The sequence below is a fragment of the Mastomys coucha genome, unplaced genomic scaffold, assembly GCF_008632895.1.
Source record: "Mastomys coucha isolate ucsf_1 unplaced genomic scaffold, UCSF_Mcou_1 pScaffold14, whole genome shotgun sequence".
In the NCBI taxonomy this organism is placed as follows: domain Eukaryota; kingdom Metazoa; phylum Chordata; class Mammalia; order Rodentia; family Muridae; genus Mastomys; species Mastomys coucha.
Genome location: NW_022196896.1, coordinates 59,431,307 through 59,437,447, shown reverse-complemented (window position 1 = coordinate 59,437,447; position 6,141 = coordinate 59,431,307).

The following is a 6,141-nucleotide window of genomic DNA, read 5'->3' as shown; positions in this document are numbered from 1 at the left end:
CTTCCCACCCCACCCTTTCCCACTTATTGGCCCTGGCATTTCCCTACACTGGGAAACAGAACCTTCACAGGGCCAAGGACCTCTCCTCCCATTGATGATCGACTTTGCAATCCTCTACTATACACATGCTGCCAGAACAATCAGTCCCACCATGTATAGTCCTTGGCTGGTGGTTGAGTCCCTGGGAGCTCTGAGGGTACTAGTTAGTTCATATTGCTGTTCGTCCTCAGGGGATGCAAACCCTTCACCTCCTTTGGTCCTTTCTTTAACTCCTTCATTGGGGACCCTGTACTCAGTTCAATGGATGGCTGTGAGCCTCTAACTCTGTGTTAGTCAGGTACTGCCAGAGCCTCTCAGAAGATAGCTATATTAGGCTGGCTTGTCCTTCCTTCAGTTTCTGCTCCATAGTTAGTCTCTGCAACTCTTTCTATGGATATTTTGTTCCACCTTTTAAGAAGGAATTAAATGTCCACATTTTGGTCTTCATTCTTCTTGAGTTTCTTGTGGTTTGTGGATTGATCTTCCTGTATTCCGAACTTCTGGGCTAAGAACTAGTTTTCAGAGAGTGCATACCATGTGTATTCTTTTGTGATTGGGTTACCTCACTCAGGATGATATTCTCCCGATCCATACATTTCCCTAAGAATTTCATAAATTCATTGTTTTTAATAGCTGTGTAGTACTCCATTATATAGATGTACAACAATTTCTGTATCCATTCCTCTGTTGAGGGACATCTGGGTTGTTTCCAATTTCTGGCTATTATAAGTAAGGCTGCTATGAACATGGTGGAGCATGTGTCCTTATTACATGTTGGAGCACCTTCTGGGTATATGCCCAGTAGCATAGCTGGGTCCTCAGGTAGAACTATGTCCAATTTCCAGAGGAACCGCCAAACTGATTTCCAGAGTGGTTGTACCAGCTTGCAATTCCACCAGCAATGAAGGAGTGTTCCTCTTTATATACAACCTTGCCAGCTTCTGCTGTCACCGGAGTTTTTGATCTTAGCAACTCTGACTGGTGTGAGGTGGAATCTCATGGTTGTTTTGATTTGCATTTCCCTGGTGACTAAGGATGTTGAACATTTCTTTAGGTGCTTGCTTCTCAGCCATTTGATATTCATCAGTTGAGAACTCTTTGTTTAGCTCTGTACCCCATTTTTAATAGGGTTATTTGGTTCTCTGGAGTCTACCTTCTTAAGTTCTTTGTATACATTGAATATTAGCCCTCTATCAGATATAGGATTGGTAAAGATCTTTTCCCAATTTGTTGGTTGCCATTTTGGCCTATTGATAGTGACTTTTACCTTACAGAAGCTTTGCAACTTTATGAGGTCCCATTTCTCAATTCTTGATCTTAGAGCATAAGCTAGTGGTGTCCACTTCAGGAAAATTTCCCCTGTGCCTATTTGCTCAAGGTTCTTCCTCACTTTCTTTTCTATTAGTTTCAATGTATTTGGTTTGATGTGGAGGTCCCTGATCCACTTGGACTTGAGCTTTGTACAAGGAGATAGGAATGGATCAATTTGTATTTTTCTACATGCTAACCCCCAATTGAACCAGCACCATCTGTTGAAAATGCTGTCTTTTCCCCACTGCATGTTTTTAGCTCCTTTGTCAAAGATCAAGTGACCATACTGTATGGGTTCCTTTCTGGGTCTTCAATTCTGTTACATTGATCTAATTGCCTGTCACTGTACCAATACCATGCAGTTTTTATCACAATTGCTCTGTAGTACAGCTTGAAGTCCGGGATTGTGATTCCACCAGAGGTTCCTTTATTGTTGACAATAGTTTTGGCTATCATGGGTTTTTTACTGTTCCAGATGAATTTGCAATTGCTCTTTTTAAGTCTGTGAATAATTTAATTGGAATTTTGATGGGGATTGCATTGAATCTGTAGATTGCCTTCGATAAAATGGCCATTTTTTACTATATTAATCCTGCCAATCCATGAGCATGGAAGATCTTTCCATCTTCTGAGATCTTCTTCAATTTCCTTCTTCAGAGACTTGAAGTTCTTGTCAAACAGATCTTTTACTTACTTAGTTAGAGATACACCAAGGTATTTTATATTATTTGTAACTATTGTGAAGGGTGTTGTTTTCTTTCTCAGCCTGTTTATCCCTTGTGTAGAGGAAGGCCTCTGATTTGCTTGAGTTAATTTTATATCCAGCTACTTTGCTGAAGTTGTTTATCAGGTTTAGGAGCTCTCTGGTGGAATTTTTGGGGTCACTTAAATATACTATCATATTATCAGCAAACAGTGATATTTTGACTTCTTCCTTTCCAATTCGTATCACTTTGATCTCCTTTTGTTGTCTACTTGCTCTGGCTAGGATTTCAAGTACTATATGAAATAGGTAGGGAGAGAGTGGGCAGCCTTGACTAGCCCCTGATTTTAGTGGGATTGCTTCAAGTTTCTCTTCATTTAGTTTGATGTTGGCTATTGGTTTGCAGTATATTGCTTTTACTATGTTTAAGTATGGGCCTTGAATTCCTGATTTTTCCAAGACTTTTATCATGAAGGGATGTTCGATTTTGTCAAATGCTTTCTTAACATCTAATGAGATGATCATATGGTTTTTTTCTTTGAGTTTGTTTATGTAGTGAATTACATTGATGGATTTCCATATATTGAACCATCCCTGTATTCCTGGGATGAAGCCTACTTGATCATGGTGGATGATCGTTTTGATGTGTTCTTTGATTTGGTTTGCAAGAATTTTATTGAGTATTTTTGCATAGATATTCGTAAGGGAAATTGGTCTGAAGTTTTCTTTCTTCATTAGGTCTTTGTGTGGTTTAAGTATAAGAGTAATTGTGGCTTCATAGAACAAATTAGATAGAGTGTCTTCAGTTTTTATTTTGTGGAATAGTTTGAGTAGTATTGGTATTAGGTCTTCTTTGAAGGTTTGATAAAACTCTGCACTAAACCCATCTGGTCCTGGGCTTTTTTTGGTTGGGAGACTATTAATGACTGTTTCTATCTCATGAGCAGATAGTTTCTTTTATGAATGTAGATGCCCTTTGATTTGGAGCATAGAGGTTCAGAATTGAGAATTTATCTTGGTAGATCACACCTTTGATGAATATGAAGTGTCCCTTCTCCAGAATTTTTCTTGGGACCATTGGCTTGGTGAATTCTTTTCCACCCTTTTATTCTGAGGTAGTGTCTGTCTTTGTCACTGAGGTGAGTTTCCTGTATGCAACAAAATGTTGGGTCCTGTCTACATACCCAATTTGATAGTCTATGTCTTTTTAGTGGGGAGTTGAGTCCATTGATATTAATAGATATTAAGGAAAAGTAATTGTTGCTTTCTGTTATTTTTGTTGTTAGAGCTGGAATTCTGTTCATGTGGCTCTCCTCTTTTAGTTTTGTTGGAAGATTACATTTTTTGCTTTTTCAGGGATGTAGTTCCCCTCCTTGTGTTGGAATTTTCTGTTTATTAACCTTTGAAGGGCTGGATTCGTGGAAACATATTGTGTGAATTTGGTTTTGTCATGGAATAGTTTGGTTTCTCCATCTTTGGTGATTGGGACTTTTGCTGGGTATACTAATCTGGGCAGGCATTTGTGTTCTCTTAGGGTCTATATGACATCTGCCCAGGATCTTCTAGCTTTCATAGTCTCTGGTGAGAAGTCTGGTGTAATTCTAATAGGCCTGCCTTTATATGTTACTTGATCTTTTTCCCTTACTACTTTTAAAATTCTTTCTTTGTTTTGTGCATTTGTTGTTTTGACTATTATGTGGTGGGAGGAATTTCTTTTCTGGTCCAGTCTATTTGGAGTTCTATAGGCTTCTTATATGTTCATGGCATCTCTTTCTTTAGGTTAGGGAAGTTTTCTTCTGTAATTTTGTTGAAGATATTTACTGGCCCTTTAAGTTGGAGGTTTTCACGCTCTTCTATACCTATTATCCTTAGGCTTGGTCTTCTCATTGTGTCCTGGATTTCCTGGAAGTTTTGGGTTAGGATCTTTTTGCATTTTGCATTTTGCATTTTGTTTGACTGTTGTGTCAATGTTTTCTATAGTATCTTCTGCCCCTGAGATTCTCTCTTCTATCTCTTTTATTCTGTTGGTGATGCTTGCATCTATGTTTCGTGACTTCTCTCCTAAGATTTCTAACTCCAGAGTTGTCTCTCTTTGTTATTTCTTTATTGTTTCTACTTCCATTTTTAGGTCCTGGATGGTTTTGCTCAATTCCTTCACTTGTTTGTTTGTGTTTTCCTGTAATTCCTTAAGGGATTTTTGTTTTTCCTCTTTAAGGACTTCTACTTGTTTACTTGTGATTTCCTGTAATTCTTCATGGGATTTTTTGTTTCCTCTTTAAGGGCTTATACCTCTTTATCTGTGTTCTCCTGTATTTCTTTAAGGGAGTTATTCATGTCCTTCTTAAATTCCTCTAGCACCATTGTGAGATATGATTTTAGATCCAAGTCTTGCTTTTCCAGTGTTGGGGTATCCAGGACTTGCTGTGGTGGGAGTACTAGGTTCTGATGAAGCCAAGTAGTCTTGGTTTCTGTTGGTAGTGAAAGACCCCCAGAACTGGGGACATCCTTACTCAATCTCAGGATGATGTGACCACCCAATAACTCAAGAGAGACCAAACTTGCTGCAATCACATGAGGTTTATTCAGGCCAGACCTGGGTAGAACTCATAGCCTAGCAGGTCAGAGGGGTTCAACCCCAAACACAAGAAGTGAGGGGTATTTAAAGGGAAAAAAACACAAACTTGGGGGTGAAGGGGTTACCAAGGAAACATAACAAGAGAACACTGTGAAAGATTGGGAGACTTAGAAATTTGGGAAAAAGCATGTTAACGAAAAGTAATATAACAAGCCAGAAATATAAAATAGCCAGTTCCAGGAACTCAGAGCCTCAGGGCTCTGGTTCTCTATACCTGCCCCTCCTGGCTGATCCGAAATGAGGGCCGAACTAGGAATGAAGGTCTACTGGTTTATGAGACTCTCCACCCTGTCGACTGGTAGATGAAGATTACATTCTTAAAATGAATATGTTTCCCTCCCTAACTGTATACCTTGGGTTGGGTCCCTCTGAAATTTTCCACTGTTTATGTCATGTTTCCTTGGTAATCCTCTCCCCGCCCCCAGCTTGTGCTCTTTTCCTTAAATACTCCTCACTTCTTGCGTTCGGGGTCGAACTCCTCTGACTGGCAAGGTCACGAGATCAACCCCTGTACCAGTATCCCCAATAAACCTCATGTGATTGCAGCAAGTTCGGTCTCTCGTGAGTCATGGGGTGGTTACGTCGTCCCGAGACTTGAGTAAGGATCTCCCAAGTTCTGGGGTCTTTCAAGTGGAAAATTCTAAAGAGACCCAGCCCCTATTTGAGTCAGGGTCATAAGTAAAATGTCCTACACACTCATTATGCACAAGAATGTGGTCTGGTCAATGTTATTCACTTTATGGCTGACCATTTCATAGAACTACGCAGATGGCTCATATCCTGCCTTTTGTTCTTGGACCTAACTAGGGGGAGCCTTTGTGGCCAACAGGTTTCTGAAACTGGCTAGTCTACATTCTTGGCTCATTACAGAGACCTTGTATGTCCTTTAAGTAAGGTTATACAGTAGGATTCTTGTGTTTGCCTTTCACCATCTTTTGATCTCTGGTGTTAGATGTTCTTGCTGTCTCTGACTAGAGCTTGTTCCTCCTGTGGCTTTGTAAGCCTGTGTCAGTACTTCTTGGAGATCAGCTCTCCTCTGGTAAATCTCTGGTGCAGATGGGTGAGTTCCTGGGTTAAAGCACTCCCTGGAGGCAGGCTTTCCACTTGCAGGGAATGGGCAGAGAGGGTTGCTAATCCACTGCTGTCACTCGAAGCTGAGAGGATCCTGTCCCTGCTGCCCTGTGACTCCCCTGCGATTCCTGAGGCCTGTGCCTCTTGGCTGGTTCCACCTTAGAAAGCCCTAGTATAGACTCTCAAACAGACTTACCCAAGGTTATTGATATATAGCTTACCATAAATAAAATGGTGATACTAAACTTCATAAAAGAAACAAAAACGAAAGGCTCAAATACATGGAAAATCTGACTCAATGATTGATAAAATTGTAGTTACTCACCACTTATTATTTCTAGACCTGCCTGTAGGATATTTTCTTAACTAGTCAATAAAAAAA